Source organism: Pithys albifrons, chromosome 6 (genome assembly GCF_047495875.1).
Source record: "Pithys albifrons albifrons isolate INPA30051 chromosome 6, PitAlb_v1, whole genome shotgun sequence".
Classification (NCBI taxonomy): Eukaryota; Metazoa; Chordata; class Aves; order Passeriformes; family Thamnophilidae; genus Pithys; species Pithys albifrons.
In genome coordinates this window covers 47573711-47596935 of record NC_092463.1, presented here as the reverse complement: position 1 = coordinate 47596935, position 23225 = coordinate 47573711, and the positions used below count along the sequence as shown (strand labels likewise).

At 40.4% G+C, this 23225-nt stretch overlaps 1 protein-coding gene across 8 annotated transcripts in view; it reads right to left on the bottom strand.

Moving 5' to 3' along the window:
- TSPAN4 (tetraspanin 4) overlaps positions 1 to 23225 on the bottom strand; it is a 437423-nt gene that overhangs the window by 75271 nt on the left and 338927 nt on the right. The gene's annotated exons all lie outside the window — the stretch shown is intronic.

The following is a 23225-nucleotide window of genomic DNA, read 5'->3' as shown; positions in this document are numbered from 1 at the left end:
TGTAACACTCAAGAAAAAGACACAGATTTCCTAACACCAAGACACAACTTCAGATACCAGGTCTCTTCCTCTCTAGTGAAAAAGCAGACACTGAGTAAAGGAGAAATTCCCTTGGGTTCAGTTCTCAAAGGGATGGAAAAAATCCATGTCCTATATAGGTACTTTAGACAGCTGCCCAGAATGGCTGAAGCACTTTTGATCCCCCATTCTTCCCATCCCAATACACTGTCTCTCACCTCTGACACATGCCCTGAACAAACCTTGCAAGAGCATTTGCCTGGCAGGACACCTCATTACTTCGTCTTAGTTAGTTCCTGTCTAAGGTCTACTTGGAAGCAAGAGAGCATTCACAGTGTAAAAGCAGCACAGGAGAAGGAAGAATCCTCCCACAATACCATAACTCCCCATACAGATATTTACTCCAAATGTGACACTTGATTGGCAATTCAGTCCTCAGAGAAGGACTTGGCTGGTTTAGAAAAGGTTTGAGGAGGAGAAGCAGTACAGGTTTCCTACACAAATGAACAAGGAAAAGGGAGGATATGCCAGTGCAGGCAGCAGCCACCACAAAAACATAAAATTTACAATTGTTATACATACAAGGAACTCTCAAAAAATTAAAACATTTAGAAGTGTTCTGCTTATAACCGTGAGAAAACCTGCAGAATTGCAACAATCTGAGTAAAGCTGAGCAATTAAATAGAATTAAATCGAAAGGAGTTTTGCATTATTATATAGTCACAAAGCATCTCATCACTTAGGTTTCTTTCCTTCCTGCTCTCTCTTTAAAATAACCAATTTTTATTGAGTTTTATAATTGCACTTTATTACCCAAATCAATTAAAGGCTAGGAAAGAAATTGTGTTCCTAAGAGTATTAAGACAGACACAGGAGCATATCTCTTAAATACCTGCGTAAAATGGATGAACATAAGGCATCTTGTGAACCAGGAAAGGAAAAAGATAGAGCTAATCCTGGGGCAGAGCTAAACCTCAGAAATGAAACACAGAAAAGAAACACAAAAGCCAAACAATTTCTTACACTAATTACTAAGGTTGCCTCTGAACGCCACTGAATTACCCCCCAATAAAGGACAATAAAGGCAACTATGTTTTAAGGCAGGACTTTTCACCCCAGCTGCAAACTAGTCTATTTTGTTCAGAACTAAGGAACCAAACTATTCCTAATGCCACGTACCTCAGCTGCATCAACCTGCATGTCTCCACAGAGAGAAGAAAAACTCCAAGACATAGGGACTCAAATCACCACATTCAGTGGCCTTTTCCTATTACAGGCATCCCATACCACCATATTCACACTTTCACAAGTACCCTCTACACAAGAACTGTGGAGGGACAGTCCATGCTCTGATCATACACACAGAAAATACCCACTTACAGATTGTGACCTTTAATATGATCCAAAATGATGAAAGAATAACCAAGGGAGAGGAGAGGGAAGAATACTTAAAGAAGGTAACCCATAGAAAATCATTTAGGATAACTGAGGGGTTAAAAACAAAAGCTATCATCATGGCCCAAGGTAAAAAAATGGAAACAAATTAGGAATAAATTCCCTAAATTGGGAATAAAACCCTGAATGTCTATTGGACTACAGAACAGCATCAAAGGAGAGGTCGCAGACACCCAAGGTAAAACCAAACTGGTCAGACTGATGAAATACAGCAAGGAATAGCATCAAACAAGCCAAGGAAGAGGGTGGAAAGCACAACTATGCTTCTGCCTCTTCACCCTGCTGGATGTTCTGCATCAACATCAGCCTCAGAGCTGCAGGCACAGCGAGGCACACAGACCAATTAAGCCTAAGGGAGGTGGATGCCCAGCAGCAGCAGAGGCATGACCTTGTGATGTGTTTAGCTATTATCTTTAGTTTTTTGTTCTGAAGCAATTCAACAGCACCAATAAGAGGCAGCTTATTTCATTACCTTTCATGTCCCTCGTGATGCTACACTGCTCTGAGCGATACCAACACCTGCAACTATCATTGGTATTATGGGAGGTGGGTCTCACTCACTGAGGACGCCGAAAAGGCAAGACCTGCTTGCCTGCTCCTCCATCACCAACTGAATTCTTTATGATGTCCAATCCATAATGCTTGAGACATCATTGCCTGGACATTTGAATCCAACCTCTTTTGGCTGCAAAGTCACTCTTGTTTGCAGAAACTGGAAGTTCACCAGTGGCACAGAACATCACACAAGCAGGACACAATTCATGTAAACTGTGGCTGTACCCATTTAGATCAGGGATGAGTATTTCAGATCAGTGGGTCAGCAGGAGTATCTCACTACACTGCCCTTGATTCAGAGATACTCTCCATCTTCCTGTTTTTGAAGAGATAATATACAGCTACTCTTTAGGTTGATTAACCAAACTCTGAAATGCACAAAGGCATCCTTTGAACACTGAAGCATCTGGCTCAAGCCGGATTTCCCAATGTCAGCGCACACACCACTGAAGATTGCTTCACCCTAGTTCAGCCCTGTTACTTTACTACATCAAAACATACCTTCATGGTCCTCAAATAAATTTTCTAAGTTGTCACACCAGGCCCTGGGAAACAGAGATTGCCCTTAACTCAAGTCTAAACTGATGTTTAAACCTCCCTTTCCCCTGTGGAGTGAGGCACATCTGCAAGTCTCTGTTCAATGGCCATTGTAACACTCATGGTAGTTTTGGCCCTAGTTCTAGCTAGGCCTAGATTAGGCCTCAGTTTTAGTAGGCTCAAATAGTGTTAGTAGATTAGAAGGGACAAGTGTCACCTGACTTAAGCAACCAAAGAGATATTTCGTATCATCTGATGTATAAAAGGGAGTGAGGGAGATGCCTTTGTCTCTTTTTCCTTCATGGTTACTTGACAGGGAAGGCCATGTGTGTTCTGGGCAGCCAGACCTCACTGCCGCTCATCGTTGCTTTGTTGGGGTGTTTCTGTGGGTCTGGGCAGTGGAGTCTGCAGTATTGGGTGGGTGACTTGGTGTGGAGTTATCGTTGTTTCTTTTTACCTTCTTTTTCCTGTGTGTTGTATTATAGTTTGCTTTTAATTTTCCCTTTTTCGTGTAAATATATATCCCAGTTTTTGTTTCAAGTTTAAGTTTCCAGGTTTTTCCTCCCTTTTCTTGGTGGGGGTGGCAAGGAGCTTTGTTGCTTTGGTTTATACTTGGCATTTTGCCAAGGTTTCAAACCAAAACACACTCAAGCACTTGGTTATGGAAATGCTTCAGGGAACCAAGACCCACCAGGACAGCCACAGGAGCCTTTCCAGGAATAGCCAAGTGTTTTCAAAATGCTTGCTCCCTGTCTACTCCCCCCGTTCTGAACTGAACAGCAGCGTCATTCCCAGTCTAAAATCCAGGGATTAGAGGGATCACATTTATTTATTCTGGATCACAGCCAAGAGAGAAGTGTTGTAGTTGGTTCAATGTTGCTTGTCTGTTTTAACTTCTTCCTCTTGGTATTTAAGGCATTGTTATGGATAATTTGACATAGTTATTTATGATGTTCCCTTTCCTCCACTTTTTCTTTCTTGAAAAAGGCCTAAAAGACCCCCCAGTTCTGCAAAATATCTAAGTCTGCCTTGCAAAGTGTTGCTTGCCTGGCAAAATTGCTTAACTCTTGTTACTAAAGAAACATAACATGAAGGGTTGAAGTCGTCGTGTTCTTGCTCACTGTATTTTAGGTCCAAGCAATTATTAGAGACCAATGCACTATGTATTAGAAGTCATGAATTAAAGTAAACTAGACACATCAATAAAATGAAATGGTAGGAAGTCAAGATTTTTTACACGATTTTGGCAAGGACACTTATGAAAGAAAGTTGAGAAAGTCAAACTGAGGAAGAGTATGGACTGAGGTTGAAAATGTTGGGGAGCACCCCAAAACACCCCAAGAATTGATGCCAAGAGAAGAATCTAGAAAGCTCTGCCTTTAACCACGCCTATGCACTGCCCAAGCATGAATATTTAATCACATATTGTAATAAATTAATATGCACTATAACCAAGTACTGTGTTTGTATAAATATACCTGTTTTGGCATTAGTGCTTGGAAGGGAGTTTTGTGCAGTGTTAACTCCCTCACTTCCCTTTGCAGAAATAAATACCTTTGCTGCTAAAAGAATAAAAAAGTCTCTTAGCAGTTCCTTTTACTCCAAGGCTTCTTTGGCTTCACTTCTTACCCCATGCCCAACCCCAAGTCCTTTCTTTTGCATGAACAGTCAGAACCAGAGTGAGGAGTTGATAAATTTTGAGTTTTCAGGGCTTGCTGAGATGTGAAATTAAACAAAACCAAAACCATTAACAGAGCTATTCTTGACAATTTGGGTGTTTCCATGCAAACAGTGATGCTGTGATGGTTAAAAGAAAAAACATCTAAACAAAAACATGAGTGACAAGTCTACAGTTTAACCCTGATCTATTGGCAGCCAAGTGAGAGCCTGTATTAACTCCATTTAGTGAGTGCAGAGTTGACTTTAAAAAAAAATCCCCTTCAAAGATGTCAGGCTGACAACAGCATTTTTTTAATTCCCTTGTGAATTATTTGCCTAATTATGGTAATCACACTCTTGCAAGCAGGGCAGCTCATAGCAAATCCTGAAACAAAATGCAGCTTGCTCTAACACCTTTTTCCCCCCCAATAAATGCTGCATATCTTTTTGCAAAATCTTTAATTCTAAAGTCTAAACAGTGGGGCACCAGAAGGAATACTGTCATAGCCCTCAGACTCAGGAAATCTGAGTCAAGGACAGATGTCAGTGTAAATCTCAAACAGGCTACTTAGTATGTGTGTGCCTGAGCTGCAAAGCTGTGAGTAAACAGACTGGAGTAGTGGGTTCTGTGCAAGGCCTGGACTTTGCAATTGGCTGTGGAAGGAGCAGATTATTCTGCTCCAGACAAATTGCTCATGGGCATTTATGCAGCAGAGCCAAGCAGTAAAGCAGGTGGCTTCCTCTAAAAGCATGGACTGAGTCTGTCTTTTCTTCCCCTAGAGATACACAAACACGTGCACTTGCTCTCTTGGCAAAAATGCTGCCTATGGAATTAGATCCTCCAAATTGTTCTAATGGGCTAGAAAATAAATTATTCAGGCTTCAGTGCATACACTTAGAATTGATCTTGCAGTATGATAATCAAAGTAATCCCAAACAGCCCTGGATATATGCATGTTGGTGAAGAAAATTATTCTAAAGTTAGAGCTACACACTTGAAATACTGCAGGAGAAACTGCCTCATTGTTCATGATAATGGTGCTGGTGCCTTTAAGTGGGTTTTTTATTGGTTTTATTACATGGAAAATGCATCTAATTGAGGCTTTTCATATTGTATCTTATTAGGATCTACTCATCATACTTCCTCTTTTAGCTAAAAAAATTCCTTATGTATTAAGAAATATGCTGATAACAGAATTCAAGTGGATTCTGCAAAACCAGTTGTTTTGCAGTTAAACTAACTCACTTGGAGGATTTTTCTCCCCTAGTCTCTAGATATTTAAACTAAAAGGGCTTTCTCAATCCCACTTGCAGGAATATGCTTTGCATTCTAAGTATAAAGTATACAGTGAAAAAATCAACACCTAAGTATCAATAGCAGCAATGTGAATAGATCCAGCCAGCAAATGTTCTTGTAAAATTAGGCATACTTAAATTACCACTACTTTCCAGCTAGACACACAGAGCAGTGGAAATGTAATACCTATATATTGACAGGATCAAATGAATTAAGAATCTTACACGGAAAAAGCAGAAGCACGTGTCCAAACGCAGGGCCTGCTGCACTCTACATAAACACGTGCAAATGACCTGTTCATGCAGCTGTTGCTTATATAGGAGGGGCCACTTCTGGAAAACAACTTCAAACATGCTATCAACTTCTGGAAAACAACTTCAAGCCAGTAGTTCATGGCCATCATACTACTGAAGACCTCACAGACGTCCATCTGCACCCCACCACCACGACCCACTGCCAGGATGCAGGATAACTGAATTTGCAAGTGATGTCCCACCACATGGATCAACGCTTTGACATAAAGTGTGACATAAAATAGTAGTATCACCTCAGAGCAGCACAAGCTGCATTTCTTTTGCTAGTCAGAGGTCTGAAATTTAACAAATGTGAGATGATAGACAGACATTTAACAGAGGACAGTATAAAATTTGATCCTTTGTGCCTCTGATTTTGGACAGTTAAATGGAATAGTAAATGGGGAATGAAGCACATTTCTACCCTTAAGAGCATCAAGGCTAAAACTAAAGGATATGTGCAAACCTCATCCAAAATGGCCATGATCTGAGCTGGACCCTTTTAGTAAGAATTTAAAAAGAACTAGGAAAGAAATCCTTGGAAAAAAGATGAGTTAGTAAGGACCACAATCCTGGGAGTGAAGACACTGGAACAGTAGCAATCCATAAACACCAACATGGGAGGGGAAAGGTGACTAAAAGATCATTATTCATTTTTCTTAAGATTAAAAAATATAGAGGTTATTTGGTCTCCAGGTTGAAAACCCATAAATTAAGTACTTTTTCACAAAACATTTAGGTAAATTCTGGAATTCATTGCCATAGAGTTTTGTGGATGTCAAAATATAGGCAGGTTCAAAAAAGGATTACACTACTCAAATGAGGACAAGGTATCCTAGCATATCTTAAAAATGGTATTTAACTTCCAGCCTTTGCAGGGGAAGACCTTAAATCATTAACTGGAGCAGCTGGTAAAAATGTCCTGGCTTGTCCCTCATCTTTTCTTATATTCTCTCTAAACATCCCTGAGTAATCATGATCAAAAATAGGGTAGTCAGCTAGATGAAACCTTTTTAACATCATGGGAACTTGTATTTTCTCCTTACTTCATACTCCTCCCCTCCCTAGTTTGAATGGTCACTTAAAGTTTGAATTTGATTTTTTTTTTACTTGCTTGATTGACTTGGCATCAGCCTATTTTCAGAGACAGGGCTTTAGATAAAGACCACAGTCAAAGAGTTTTAAATCCCTCTTTCTCCTTATCTACATATCATCTTGGTTTTGTATGAACAAATACACAACTTATTTCAACTCCAAAGCTAAAAATCGTTTCAGTCATCAAATTTATCAAATTTAAAGACAAATTAAAAATTTCTTTACCTCCCTGAGATCCACTGGACCTATAAATGCTGTATTTCCTTTCTCATCAGCATGCAGATCCTACTAAGTCCCTTCTCTCTCAGACTTAGGAAATCTGGAGTAAGACATGCTAGCCTCTACACACCCAGTCCACTGGATCTTTGCAGTATAGTGGTAGGCAAATCCTAGAATTTATTCCCAGGCATAACAGACTCTTGTATTAGCACAATCAATAGGTAAACTGAAAACAGCACAGTGCTTATTCCCACTTTTTCAGTATAGCTTACGGAGTTTGGGCAGCTGTCAGCAAATTCTCAGCTGTCATCACTTCAGAGTACTTTTAGCTGTGTCATAACTTGCATTAAAAAAAAATCCATGAGAACAGGGCTTACAGATCCTCCAGATCACTGTAAAATGTCTCCCTGATCTCCCACCTGAGGGAGCAAGCAGCCTTTTAAAGCTTGGCTGACTGCAAGTATGTTCTTTCCACTTTATGCTCCACTCACATACCTTTGGCACCTTGACTGTCAGGCTGGCTGAGCCAGCATAGCCCTCTGAAGAAGTTTTTTCAGAGAAGCATAAATAAGGGTTCCAATGCACCAAGCCTTGGGATAGACCTCAAAAGTCTGTTGAGACTTGGGATTTCAACAGTTAATCACTTCATGAGGTTTGCACGGGAGAGAGGAGTGTAGGGAAGAATAGAAAAAGAAGAGGCACAAAGCATTTCAAATGCCAATCTCTTCAGCTCTGCATGTAAGCAGTAAAAATTTAAAAGATCTATGAAACTAGTTGTTTGGCGCAATAATTCCATATTCTTTTCATTTCGCTTAAAAATTAGTTTTTAATACAAAAATCTTATCTTGCAATATGGACCATTACGTACATGAGCAGCAAAGGCCTCCAAGAGCTGGAGGCCTGCACTCCAGCTGGTGTCAACCAGTATGACTGACTGGTCACCACCCTCATCAACAACTGCCAAAGATCCAGCCTGGATATCATACTATACATTTTCTCCTGAAGTAACTCCCTGTCTGCCTTTCCTTTACGAGCCAGTGTCTTGTCAGCAGTGTGACACAGTGAGCAGCATTCAACATAATTTCAAAGTAAATGTGATGTACCATCTTCCATGAGCCTGAACTCATGGAAGATGCAGGACAGGCAAACAACTGCTACATGAACACAGTGCTACAGTCCTAACCTGTGTCCTGGCTGCCATCATGACATCCTGGGGTTCAAACACTCACAGCCCTCTGAGTCCACTGTAGTCTTGTCACAGGTTAGAGGAAACACACGTCAATAGCTCATGTTGTTGCTTTTCTTCCTGTTAGACCATTCTCTTCTATAAACAGGGTTTGTTTTATGATATTTCACCCAGTGTATGAGCCTGAAAAATACCACCTGATTTTCTTAAGCCTAGAAAGAGCTCCAAAGTCCCATTTGTAGACTATGTGGGCAAAAAAACATCACAAGAAAGGCATTTATTTTTATAGTGTCAATAATGCAAACATGAAATGCTGCATTTTCATTTATCCTGGTGAGGATTGAGCCTTAGGAACTTCAGCCATAGGAAATTCATTATTCTTTCCCAGTTGAGTTCCACCACTAAATTACAGTCTCATACAACTAAAGTAAATCTGGGGACAATTGAAGACGTCAAAAGACAGAATACTATGCTGACACCCCGCTAATGGAAAAGTGAATAAAGAGTCATTCAGTTAATCCCTGCTGTTTAATGAGTAGCATTCTCCTACACACTTGCTCCTCCAAATCATAGTTATCTATCAACTACAGTTACAGAAGAACAGAACAACAACATTTATGAGTTAATACACACAGTCTAAAAAGCAATGGTTTCCTTTCATGGGCTCAAAATTCATTGAAACACTTAAATGTGTGCTCAGTCGCATCCTTATTCAGCAAAGCAATAAAAGCATGTGCTTAATTGCCATTGGCTTTAATTAGCCACGTCTGTAGTACATTTAATTGCCCCATGCTGCAAAGCTCTATCATTGAGGATGCAAAAACTTGGAGAAATAGAAAGGTGAGAATGACCTATTAAGGCAGCATTACTGACAAAAGATTAAACTCAATCAAAGAATATTAAAAAATGGTGATTATCAGTGTCACAAGCATCTAATTTGGCAACCTGACTAAACTCTAATTCAAATAAAAGATTATGAGTAAAGCAGTGAGTTAATGACAACACACTCAGAGTAAATGCATGAGTTAGAAAAGGAAAGGGGATGAATTCACTACACCTACTCTTCAGATTCTAGCTTTAGCTGCTGCCAAACTGAAAGTGTAAATGCTTTTTCACCTGCTCCTCAAAAACAATTTCTAAATCCACCTGGGAGTACTGTAATGAAATGGATACAGTTGTAATGAGGAATACACGCATGAGGTCTGGAATCAGAATCCATCAAATGAAGTTACATCTTTTAACAGAGAAGCAGAGATGGAAGAAAACTGGGTGTGATCTGGTGTCCTTGTTCTGTCTCATCCCTACAGCAATAAATAACTTTTTAAATTACTTAGCAGCATAAAATGTGAAAATACCAGATCAGGAGCTCTAGATGCAACTTTTCACCCATTGTCACAAACATAGCACTAAATACTGAAAGCAATAAAAGCAAACAAAATTGTAAAGTTTGGTCTTTTATACAACACAAACGCCATGATTTCTGTAAAGGAATTTGCTGGTGGAGAATTTTACCTGAACCTTTTGCTGAAATGCTGAGAGAAACTGAAGCTAATGAGCCTAAAATAATGACTCCAGAGGCTACAGCTCAGTTCACTGGTTTACTGCAGATTTCTTGTATTAGATGAAGTCCAGATTGTTTGGTGCCTTTAGTCCCTTTTTCTCCCCAGGAGGTATTGGATGACTTAAGAGTAAACAGCAGTGAAATATTAAGATGATATAAGTAATATAAAAATGAAAGATAAATGGTTTCTTATGGAACACAAGGATGGTCAGTCTATTTCATATTACTCAAAAAGTTTTACAAACATGTTGCAACAGGCACGAATTGCAGAAAAATAAAATGAAAATCAACTTTATATTGCATGTCTAATCCATACAGAGGTAGGTAGACAACACAAGGCTGGTTACTATAGAAACATCCATAGCAAACACAGATACTGTAGTTGAAATGCAAAATTAGTCATGTATCTCAAAAAGAAAATTGCTGATACTGTCAAAAACTCTCAATAGCTAAAGCTGATATCCTCTCTCACAAAAGCTTTCAAAAAGTAAGAGTCTTGACTGTATAAACCAATCTTTGTTCATCATATTTAATCAAATAATTTCCTGCTGTGCACAGTGGCAGAAGCTGAACTTAGCTCTGGAAGTTGAGTCAGATCACAAAAAGCGTCTCTGGTTTCCATTCTGCAACTGAGGGAAGGTGACCTGTGCTAACATGTTTGGCTTTTTACATCTTGAGGCTGATTTTAAGAGCATCTTTTCTCAGGTCCCAAACCGTGTTCACGTGTTCTACTGCTACTATGCTTAACTTTCCTGATGAAAACCTTTTGCAAGAGGAATTGCTATTCTTTGCAAACATACAGTTCACATGATAGAACATCTTCTCCAATTCCTCTAGTAGCAATGCAGCTATGCCACATTCTCTGCTTTCTGAAGCTTACTCAGTAGCCAGCAACAGTGTCAACAAGAATATATATAAGGTCATCATCTAACACTGCCCTCAAACCTACCAGTTGACAGCAAGGGGCTGGAGGTGAGGGTCAGTGTAAACACCAGCAATAGAGCACTCCCTTCCTTGGTCCCACCACAGATACTGTGCCTGCAACCTGCTCTCTGTGACCAGAGGCTGGAAACACCTGAGGACAGACAAATGTTCTCTATTACAGGAAGTCCCTTCCCACTATTCTCCAAGTCCCTCTCAAAAAAACACAGGACTCTTGGGTTGATTCCTAGAGCACCCAAGTTTCTTCTTGAGGAGCTCAAGCCCTGCTCAGGAATTGACCGCATCACAAGTAGGGACAGAAGGGTTTTGGGAAGCAGTAGGACATTTACACAGGATCTTATTTCCTGAGGTTAAGCTTTTCACGGAGTCAGGGAGAATTACTGAACTTGTACACCACAACTGGCTTTTAATAAGAAGTCTTTTTTAAACAGTCCCATCAATAAGTGGATCACGTGGTCATAGGAAGGGTTTCTGCCACGTTCAGTATTGATTCCCTGATCAATAACAGACTTGTGAGCCATAATCTCACCTAAAGCCTCACATCACAAAGCTCATCTTCTTTCACTGAACACCACCAGAAAGCTGAGCAAAACACATTCTGAATCTTTTATGGGTTCTTTATAATGGATTGTTAATAATATTTGTACAAGCAAACAAAGTATTTACTTCCTTGGCAATTGCCTAGTAATTCCATGTAAGCAGTCCCTCGCAACAAAACCAGCCTTACAACTGGAATAGCATCTCTCACTCCAATAGTGCAAATGCCTTGTCAAGAAAACTATTCTAATTGGGTAGGAGTACAAGAGAAAGCAAAGATTATTCCCACGTTTTATGTTAGCAATTTTTAATGATTGTTTATTTATATTAGGCTTTGCTATGCAATAGCACATCTGAGGCTATTTATACACAATTGTTCATATCCCAAGTCACTTCCAAGCATGGGCAGTATGCCATCAGTAATGAATGCCACCTCAAATAATCTCTTTTACTGTGTTAGTGATCCTCAAAGGAAACATTACAGTTCTTTCCTATCACCAGCCAAATATCTGCTATGGAAGCATTTTAGATGCTTTGGAATAAACACATTTAGTTAAACAGATCTGTGATCACCAGCTTCACTGCAATGTACTGACAGAAGAGTCCACAGAATTTCACATTTTATTTTGCTTTGGTGTTTTGTGGATCTGCGGAAATGAGCTCAGAGACTATGACATAAAAACGAATGTAAATATTTCCTCTGGGACCGTCCAAAGAAGGAGTTTACACTAAGGACTCCCTCCAAGTAGTCTTCTGGTCATGGAAGTACTATTGATGATTCTGAGCTGTAGAACATTTTTAGACTTAACTTCATCTTCTTTTGTTAAATGCTGCAACTCAGAAAGACTGCAAATATTTCTTCTGACTTCCGGTCTATACCACCAGCATTTACACATCTAGGGTGGGATGCAGGTCATCTAACTTTCAATGTCAATGCTATTAGTGGTGTCTAGAAATCAATGTGGCTAATCATAGCCTAAGCCTGACTGTGGTCAGCTGAAGTGCTCCCTAGGCACCATTAATGGCATTGACCAGAATTGCCCTGATCCCAACAGCAGCCCAAACACCTTGAATTAGGACAACTCATATTTCAGTCCAAATCCAGCTGCCCAGACTCTCTATTTGCCACTGGAAGGGAACAGGCATCTTCACAGTTCACTCCAGCCTATTCTAGAATATGCATCCAGGATAAATGACCCTTTGGGAAACCCACTCTGTGCACTGATTGAAGGGTAACCAGAGCAAACAGCATAGACAGCATGAAATCCCTCCTTGGCCCTGTCACCTAGAAGACAGAAAAGATGATTCTCTCTTCAAAGATCAGGCGGTGAAGCTTCACAATCCTCCCTGAGGTAATTTGAAAATAAAATCATCTATCCTTATTAATTAAAATTACATATTGTTTTTTTTATTCCTTGTGATAAAAGCAAGCTATTGCATAAATATTAAACCCCCACGTGTGTGCAAATACACACAGAGAGCTAGAAGAATCAAATTATCTCAGTTTAGCAAGTCCCTTCCAGTCAATAGTCATGGAAAGCATTCAGATACCCTTATATTCTTGCCCTTCCCATTATATGTATGGCTTAGTAGCTCATAATAAAGTGACATGACTGACATGAATTTATAACTTTATTACTTTGCCCCTCAGGTTATAAATTAATGAAACAGTTGTAGTTTATTGCATTTTAATGTCTGTCAGTTTTATTTACACACTCTTTCTTTGCCATTAGATGGGGAAAAAAATTTGGGGTTTCAGCAGATCCTCAATCATTCTGTGCCAGGGCCTAAAATAAGACAGAAACAAAGACTTCTGGCTCATCTAAAAATAAACACTCATCTCAAACACGTTCTCAGCACAACCTTCCATCAAAAAGTACTGCTACATAAATATGACTTCATAAATTATATATCTTAAGTCTTTGCGTGCTCACAGCAGTTTACCAAAAAATGTTCTGCAATACGTGCTTAAAAAACATAGACATAAAATCATTGCCAATGATGATAAATGATTACAGCTTAATAACAGTCAGGCTGACAAAGCTGAAATGTCCACAGGGCGCACTGCAATTCAAATGCCATAGCTGAAAAAATAAAAAGCTTCCAAATATAAATGTTCCTACCTTCAGCAAAGAGAGGGAATCTAGAGAAAGGCCTTGTGACACCAAGCTGTGTATTAATTCCAGGATGTCCCCTAAAACAAAACACTGGAATTTCATGTAAGTTTAGTAGGCAAGTGAATAAATGAGTTTCAGAGCAGAGATGGTTGCAATGTGTCTGTGCTTGGTGGGACAGGTCTGACTAGAGTATAAAATCAGACATGGGAGAACAACAGAAAAGAAAGTCATTGGGAAGCATAACTTTACCCAAACAAGAACAAGAAAATATTTCGGATAGTGAACCATATTCTTGGGTTAACTACAAAAATTAGCTTCTCTGTATAAAAAAGTGGAAGGCAGCAATGTGACTCTCAGTATGAAATCTTTCTGTTAAGTTCAGTCTAAAACTTGTATTTGTGAATAAAGGGAAAAGTCTTACTAACTTATCATGAGGCCACTTGGAGTCTGTAGCTGTACTGTACAGAACCTACTCACAACTAATCCATAGCCACTTAAAAATAAAAGACAGATTTCAAATTGTAAACAAGCAGTTCTATGGAAAGAAAATGTCTCAAGATTATTTCAGCCATCTTGATTCCCATTCCATTAACCATTTAACAGGCAAAACACAATCAAAGGGGTAGAAAGTATGCAATTTTCAATCCACCTCCTCTCTTTCCCATGTCTCTGTAAGGGTGTGACTAGCCATTAAGAAAATACACTCTCACAAAAGGCAGGTATCAAAAGTACATGGCTGAAAAGGGAGGCAAGGACAGCAGGATAAATGAGTGTCCTCTAATGAAAGAGAGAGAAAGCCAAAAAACGTGAAGGAAAACCTTTTGAGTAAAGAGTCTATACTACTTAACTGGTATCCTCTAGACTCAGAGATCTGGATGAATGTTCTCTCTCCATGCCTGACCTTCATCCTGAGATATGCTATCTCAGCGATTTTTGCTATTCCACAGGAACTCTGCATACATCCCTAATCTGAAGACTTTCTGTGTTCACTGAAGCAAATATTTCTGCTCAATGACTGGTTTATGATTTGCTTATGGAGGGGGAAAGAAAGAATTCATGGGGGGAAGGGAATACCAAGAAGATTGCAGCAGTTAAGCCAAGGGTTGGCATGACATAGCCAGAGGGTGGCAACCCCAGAGGGATTAGAAACGGGATCAGAAACACTTTCCTACTGGAAAGCTCTGGAAGAAAAGGCAGCATTCTCAGGCCTAGGGTCTGCCTTGCCTTCACTTCAGCAGCACAGGGAGAGCTGATGAAAATATGTCATTGTACTCTTTTATTTTAAAAGGAAAAGTTACTGTTGGCAAGCTGCTGTCTGGGTAATTGCTTTCTTTTTGGTCTGATGAATATGAGATTTGTTGTCAGCCTTCCAGGGGCAGTGAAAAGCTCATCTATTTTCTCCATTTTATCTGTATAAAATGGCCATGGGATTTGCTCAGTTGGGCAGCATTAGTGTGAATGATTATGAGGAAGTCCTAAAGCGCCACCAAGACATGCATGGCACCGCTAGAGCTGTTTATTAGTCCTCTCTAATAAAAACTAGTTCTAATAAAGAGTAATTACCCTCACTTGTAATCTTTAGTAGCTATGGCTGGTGCAAGCAGACAGTTTCTGAAATACTTAAAAAAATACTCCAGTCAGGACCTCCAAGGAGTCATGATCCAAGTATGACACCGTTCTCAGTGAGCTCAATGCTGCATCAAAGTCAGTTCTCTTCAGGCTTCCCGTGTAAAATATTATCCTGCTTTGCCAAGCCCAAGGAAAGCACAGTCCCTCTTACCCCAATAGCTTTGTAAGTACAATTATGCATGTTCCATATCGTTACACAAACTCACACATTAGAAGAGACAGATCAGAAGAGATTTTAGAGAGAAGTGAAAGTAGCTTGTCCTGCAGTAAAATCCTCTTCTTCAGAAGTGCATTCCCAGCCATTGCTGTCATTGAAAGTTTTCCTTTGGGAGAGGTCTGAGTCTGGTACGCTTGCTTTCACTCAGTACAGAAGCGCAGCAGAGGCTTCCAGGCAATACAGCATTTTTCAGACTGAAGACGAAACCCTGACTCAGGCAGGATCCTAGTGCTTTGTATTACTCTAAATAGATTCAAAGTCAAGTTTTTTTCTCTTTAAACCTTAACAAACCAGGGCCAAGCATGCAGTGAGTCTGAAACCACTACAAGCAGCTAGAACACCCTCAAAACTCCAGTGATGATGGTACAACAACACTTGGCCCATAGTATATTGACACACTGGGGCTTTCCCCTAAAATGATTTTTGACAAATAAAACTTTTGGCTTCCCATGCTATTAAACTGACAAAACAAGGATATCCTTAACTTAAAGTCAGTTGTGTGTGTGGCTCGGCTTCGCGAACGAAGATTTGGGAAGGGCTGTCCCCACGTGGGTGTGACCTTCCAGCCTGCGCAGTGGATTTTTTTAGGTGAAGCTCAGCATGCGCAGAACTGGCCCCACCGTTTAAGTCCTGAGGTTCATCTGCCATGGCCGAGCGAGCTTGGACAGTGCCAGTTCTCAGGGCTAGAACCTACAGCACCCGGCATTTCCCAGGAGGTCTCCCATCCAAGTACTAATCCAGGGCTGACCCTGCTTAGCTTCCGAGATCTGACGGGATCGGATGTCAGGGAGGCATTTAACTGCCTTAAAGTCAGTTAGAAATGGGAAAATAACTCTGACAAAGGGGAAAAAAGGCTCACAGTGCAGCTTTCATGTCTCCTACCCAAGGGCAGCTCCTGAAAAGCCAGGTTTATTACAGACACAATCTATTCACAATAAAACTTTGCTACAGGGCAAGAAAGTCAACGGCAGAGAAATAATTTCTCTCTGCAAAGCATCTGCTTGCTGATTTTATTGCTGTTGCCATCTTGAACTGCAGAATTAAATAGTGGCAATATTTGTATGAAAAGAAGAAATGCTCAGCATTGCCAATGAGAAGTGCTTCTCTCTTTACATCACCCTGCATTTGCTCTCCTTTGTAAAATGGACCCTCAAAGGTTCTAGCAAGAAAAGGCAGTCCAGCATTTCTCCAGATGCCTCTCAATGTATTAACATATTTATCAGCTCTTCACAGAAGCTAAGGCAGAAGCACTTGGATGTAGGGTTAAGGAGGTGCCAAATCCTTCTGTTAATCCAAGGCATCGCCTTTTGCAAGGCAATGGCCATAGGCAAGTGGGAGGCTGTTCCAGCTCTGCAGCTGGAATGCTGACCAAAGAGCACTTGTTGACTGTCCCCAGGTTATGGTCCCCAAGCTGCTTTGGGACATTACAAGGACTATTTCACTGCATCCTGTGCAATATCCAGTCCCAACCATTGAACTGTACTTCCGTAAAAGCTCACTACAGTCTGTTCCTGATGGCACTGGCTTATAGGAAGGCTCACACTTGGGGACCACAATGGCTTACCACCACCTGTCCCACAGCAAACAGATTGATGCAAAGGCAGCCAAAGTTCTTCTAGCATAAACTGGGAGAAAAATATCAGCCAAGCAGGAGATAGAGTCTGCAGCAATTCCAGCCTCAACTGGCCCATCTGAGACACTTCAACATGTTCAGCTCTCAGGACATGATTTCTCTGTGATGTCAGATGGGCACAGAGAGAGGGAAGAACCACTTAACACATAATGCTCTGCACCAAGACATGTCCTCCCCCTTTCTGATGTCAGAGCAGTTTTTACAAGCATGTTACTCATATCTGAATTTCACACAGCTGCTGTTCATGCCTTCCAACCCCACAGTATCTTCTGTGGACCAACTGCAGATGAGGAGTTTGTGAAAACCTTTTTGCATTCACACACCCTGTTCCCTGCTTAGATTTAGTGAAAAGCTGACAATGTGGCAGGACTAATATAGACACAAAACACTAGAGCTCACTAGGTAGATTTTGGTCAATGAAATGCCTCTTGTCTGGGTCTGCAGCTGCTCTGTAATGGGTATGTGACAGCATTTGAACAGGCACTGGAAAGTTTATCCAATCTTAATCTGCTACTGATGGTCTCTGCTGTCTGTGTAATAACGGGGTAAACCTGCAGCCAGGCAGAGCAGATGAGAATGAAAGAAATAAACTAGTTTAAGACTGTCTAGTCTGCAGAACACATTGGATAAAGCCACTTGTGATGCAATAGAAGTTAAGGGAAAGCGAAAAGAATTGTTAAAAGAAGCAAAAGCAAAAAAAAGAACTAAAAAGAAAAAGCTATGTCCCCTCAAACATGCTCATTCACATGCACATGATATATAATGCCTACCGCTAACAGGGTATTCACTGTCCAGATCTCTGATGGCATTTATAGTGTCTCAATTGCCTAGAGGTTTGAGTCACATGACATAACCAAACCCAGCTCCTACCAAACAGCACTGACTCCTAAGCAGCTATGCAAACATGCAGAACTGCTTCCTATGTGGTTCATCTCTCCTTCCCACCCAATGCGTAGGGTATACAGCATGCGGTAACAGAAAAGCAAAAGACAGACCCTTTAGCTGTCTTCAATTAAAAGAACTATTGGCAATTCCACACAACTCACTAACTTTCTTCACATAAGCCAGAAACAAGTCAGCAGAGCATTTGCGGCAAGATCAATGGTTTGGAAAATTTGGTCAACTCATACAATCACACTCTGTAAATGAGAAGAGTCTGAAACAGCAAGAGAGTCTCTCCAGGGGGAGGAGTAGCAGCAACAGGAGGTGCAATGAAGTTAAAATAATCGAATTCCCTTTTTTTTTGTTTTTAAATTCCACTTTCTGAGTTTGCTTATAAAGAATATCAATCCAAAACAGAGGCCCAATTTATAACACTGAGCATAAAAGCAACAGCATGGCTGGCTACTGATACAAGGTTTGGTCTTTTGAAAGATTCCTGTGTGGATTATCCTGAGCATTTGTACAAAAAGAAAGAAAAAGGCAGTTCTCTCTCCTTTCTCACAGTATCTTCCCTAGCTGTTCCAAAGCAGGCGTGAAAAACTGACAGACATAAATAGCATATCTGTGCTGGCCAGGGACAGCAACTACGAATGAACCTTTTTGGTGCTTTTCACCAACTGTGCCTGCAGCTGAATTGCTGAATTACAAGAGCAAGGGAGGAAAAGGCCACATTGCCACTTTGGAGTCTCTTTGTATCATGCTGCAAAACCTTGTAGCAGAGGCCTTATTTTTGAGTGGCACGGCAGCAGTGACATACATGCTTACAGAAATTTTCTCTGTAAAAATTTTATTACTGAGACTAAACAGATGTTTTTTTAAGAGGGATGTTAGGAGCATACCTTTTTGTGCATGTGGGTGTCCTTATCCAATGCCATACTTCCTGCCCTCCTTATGGCCATGAGCTATTCCCAAACTTCCTCCGATTTCAAGGAGTTCTGGTTGAGGTTCACAGCCATTTAACCTTAGCAATGCTTTATGCTCCTAACAACACCGCATAGTATTTTCAAAGCAACTTTTTTAAAAAATAAAAGGATGACACTGAAGACAAATTTCTTAGTTCTGAAGAAAACTGCTAGAAGGCCTTTCTTTCTTACCCCTGCCATAGCAGACATTTTCAGCTGGTAGGGCTGTTTTTCAGGTGTGAAAACATTTCCAAACAACTGAACTGAGACAGGATCCACTGAAGTTTTTTATGATGAGTACTCCCATCATCACACAATTTCTTGTCATTTTTGAATTCAGAACCTACTTGCACATAAATACGCTGTGTTCAAGTGCTTTATGACTATTTACTGCTTGCTATAAAAGTGGACAGGCCCAGAAGGCTGCTGTGCTTCACCACTGCAGGGCAGAGTCTGTTCAGCTTTAGTCTACCCAGTCTTTTTGTTAGGGAAACAGAAAGAAGGAAATAACTATGTGGGTTTATTTCTACTTTTCTTTCCACTAATGTTGATTCTACTTCTTATTCTATTTCCCTTCTGGAAAAAGTACAATTCAGGAAGGCCACGAGGGCTCTTTGCTTTGATGCCACAAAAGCATTTAAAAAAATAATACCTCCCCCCGCAACAAAACTATCAGCTTGCAGAATATTAAATGAAAATACAATGGCAACAGAATTCACCAAAACTAGAGCTGAGGTGTAGCCTTTCTCTGCACACCCAAGTATTGCAACCTAGTGTTTCCAAAGACGGATACCAGCGACACTGAGCTGTGAACTCCACAGACTGAAGCTTTACATGAAGAAAGGTGTAAGAGCTGAGAGTGTCAAAGGTCCTTTCACAGACTTGGAAAAGCCCTCTGCCATTCAATGCCATACTCTCAAAAAACTCTCTGATGGTAGATTATGGAAACCAGCAAGCATGAAACAACTTTCAACACTTAACTCAGAAATATACAAAAAAGCCTCCAGCTGACAGGGGACAACAAGCAAGAGAAAATGTGTAGGACATCAAAAACATGAACCTGAACTATATGTGTGGGCATATGGGCAAAAGGAAAGAGATATACAAAACAGGCAAGATATTCCACAGTATAAATCACACAGCTCCATGGACTTCATCAAATTTAGGTCTGGCTCTGCTGTTTATGAGCTTCCCTCCACTAAACATTTCTGTTCCAGGCCCTTACTTTTTCCCTTACCCATCTAAGCCAACAGTTCCCAGCTGTACAAATGAGCTTTCCTTGCCATCTCCTCACTGTTTCCCTACCCTCTGCAAATACAATCGTCACCCCTTGGCTGTTCTGCATCCCGTCTGATTCTTTCATCCCATTTGCATCTTCCTTACAGCATTGCTTAGCGCCCCGTTACCAGTTAGAAAAGGAGAAGGAAAAAAAGGGGAGAGAAGGCAACAAAAAAACCCCTAAATACCTGCATTATATTTAGTTGCCTTACCTACACTTGTATTCACCCTTCCTCATTCTGGACAACAGCAATTCTTAAAAATATGATTACACCCTTCACATGAATCATCTTCTCACAGGATTTACAATGATGGTCTACCAAAGATGGATGTTTACGTGTTGCTATACTTCTCAAAATCCCTTTGTCCCAGTATGTGACAGAGTCTTCACCGAGTAATCTTCCGTGTTACATGTCTGGGGAACAGTGTCTGTCAAAATTACAAAGGAACCCAATTGAAGCTGACAGTATATGTTCTCCTAAAAAATCTCCAACATTTGTTATCAATCAATTTGTAAAGCCAAAAGGTTGTCAAGCAAATGCAAAAGATGCAACTCCTGCTCTTCACAGCAATCACATATGATGTAAGGGACTGATATCCCTGAAATACACACTTCTGAGAATTCAGAGCAATCAGCCCACTGTGGCTGTTCAATGCTATATTGTGATAAAGCCTTCTCTTGACTCCCTCCCACTGCCCAAAAGACCATCAGCAGATAGGCACATAACTCAAGAGATCACAGCAGAGATGTTCTACCATCAAGTCTGGCCATGCTTACACAACTTGCAGTTCTGACATTTGATGAGCAAGGGTGCTCAAGACAAAAATCCTCACATCCTTCTTTTCTTACTCTTCAAGTTTCTCTACTTCTAATGGTTACATCTGTCTGAATTTATCTGGAAGAAAACCGTTCAGCAGGAAGGTCAGGAGAGCAAAGAAGCAAATCAATCTAAGCCTGAAGGATCAACACATTCCCACCTTTCTGCATGCTGTGCCCTTCTTGATCCATGCCATAACTCCAGCTTTTATAATGGAAAACAGATGACCTGACTTCTATAAAAGCTCCTTTTCTATTAATTATTCACCTGCCCAAAGCAAAAGTAACTCTGTTCATACAGTAAAGAAATTGCATAGAATCATAGAATCGATTGGTTGGAAAGGACCTCCGAGATCACCGAGTCCAACCCTTGGTCCAACTCTAGTCCATTTATCAGATCATGGCACTCAGCGCCACGTCCAATCTGTGTTTAAAAATCTCTAGGGATGGTGAATCCACCACCTCTCTGTATGCGTTATAACATCATCTCCCTGCTAAACTAATGATTCCCTAACAAAGCGTGATCTGCCATTTGGTTACAAGATACTTGATCACTTGGGGTAAGCCCAAGAAATTAAAAAATATTGGCTACAGGTACTTGTCTGTTCTGAAGCATATGTCTCAAGTCCTTTAATAATTTCCAGTAGCTGACATAATTACAGTGGATGCAAAGGTTAACCCCATGCCTACCTAATGACTTTGGTATCCCAAGATGCTACATCTCCAGAAAACGATGGTTGTGGTTGTGTTGTTCAAGTGGAGGGGCTAAAGTAATTGTAGCACATGATGGGACAGGGGAGCAATGAACATGGGTGATCAGACTGTTGGCACAATACAATAATAACTAGACAAGTAAAGGGATAGAGAATGCTGTAGGATTAGAAACAATTTCCCTTATCAGCTTTTCCTAGTAGTATTCGCTCAGGGATTTGCAGAAATTAAAAACTGTGATTGTGTTTTCTGAGAAACAGAGGTAAGCACACAGGTATCCTGCTGACATTTTCTACCTGCAACCTATTGCCTTTTGGAAGGGTTCAGGCCTGCATACTTTTCTCAAACAAGCAGCTAATAGCACTGGATGTCTCAGTAAGGGTTTCAGAGCATAAACAAGAAACACAGATTTGCAAACAACAGGATTATAGCAGAGAAGGAAGCCCAAACATATTTTGATGCTAAATGAAAGAAGAGCAGGGAAGGAAAGTCTCAGACTCAGTGCTCCAATAATATTTCTACTACAGTCCACAAAGAGCCCTCCAAGTCATTTTGTGAAAATGAAATACCATTGTTGTGGTTTTGCGGAGTTCGCTGTTTAAATAGAATGTTTATGAAATGTTTTTGAATTGTTATTGCTCATTGTGGGCTGTTTACATTTTCCTGCAGAGCAGTATGAGATGTGCTTATTCATAGATGCACAAGGTACATATATTGCTATGCAGTAAGATACCACATTAATTACCAACCTTAGTTCCCTGTCTCACTCCTCAATCCTTCTGCAGGTAAGCAAAAGAAGCATGAATTTTAATGTTGTGACCCTATTTCTTATGGAGGCAATTCTGCAAACATGGTCAGCACTGCATCAAAACCACTGCAGTAGAAGGATTCCTTTAACAGTGCAAGAAAACTAGGGGAATAAATGTGTCTTCCACAGAAACCACATCCTTATTCACCAGAAGGAATCCACGCATAGCTGTGATGTTTCAAAGGCACATGCTAAATAAAAAGATGAAACTTTGCAGGGTAACAGATTTCTCCAGGAGACCAACCTCATCACTGTAACAGCAGCCCCAGGTTTACATCAAAGCACACCAATACAAGCAGGCACAGTTGCAGAATCCCACCAACATGCCAGGACTACTCCAAACATTCAGTGACTACAATCTCCAGTATATTTTTGATAACTTTGTAATCAACAACTCTATGAAAGTTTCCCAAGAAAAAATTAATTTAAATAAGCCCCATACATCATATGCAAGATTTGTATTATTGCAGTCATTTGGCAGAGGGAAAAGATAGGAAGATAAAGTAGAAGTTATAGGAATGAGCACTCTGCTCTCTTGAATCCTACTCTGGTATCTTGTCTACATGGCTTTTCTGCTCTCAAAAATTCTCAGCATTCAGGCTTTCTCAGCATGAAACATTCTGTCTCCATCCCACTCTCAGCTGGGTAAAGATCTGCACAATACAAACTTGAAGGAGTAAAATCAACCGCTAAAATCCATTTTGCCAGTGAAGACTGTGTAAGCCCAAGATAGCATTAGGTTGCAGGGTTTTGCCAGCTATTAACTGGCAGAAAGCTGAATGGGAAGAAGCTACTTAAACTGCCACGGATGATGCTG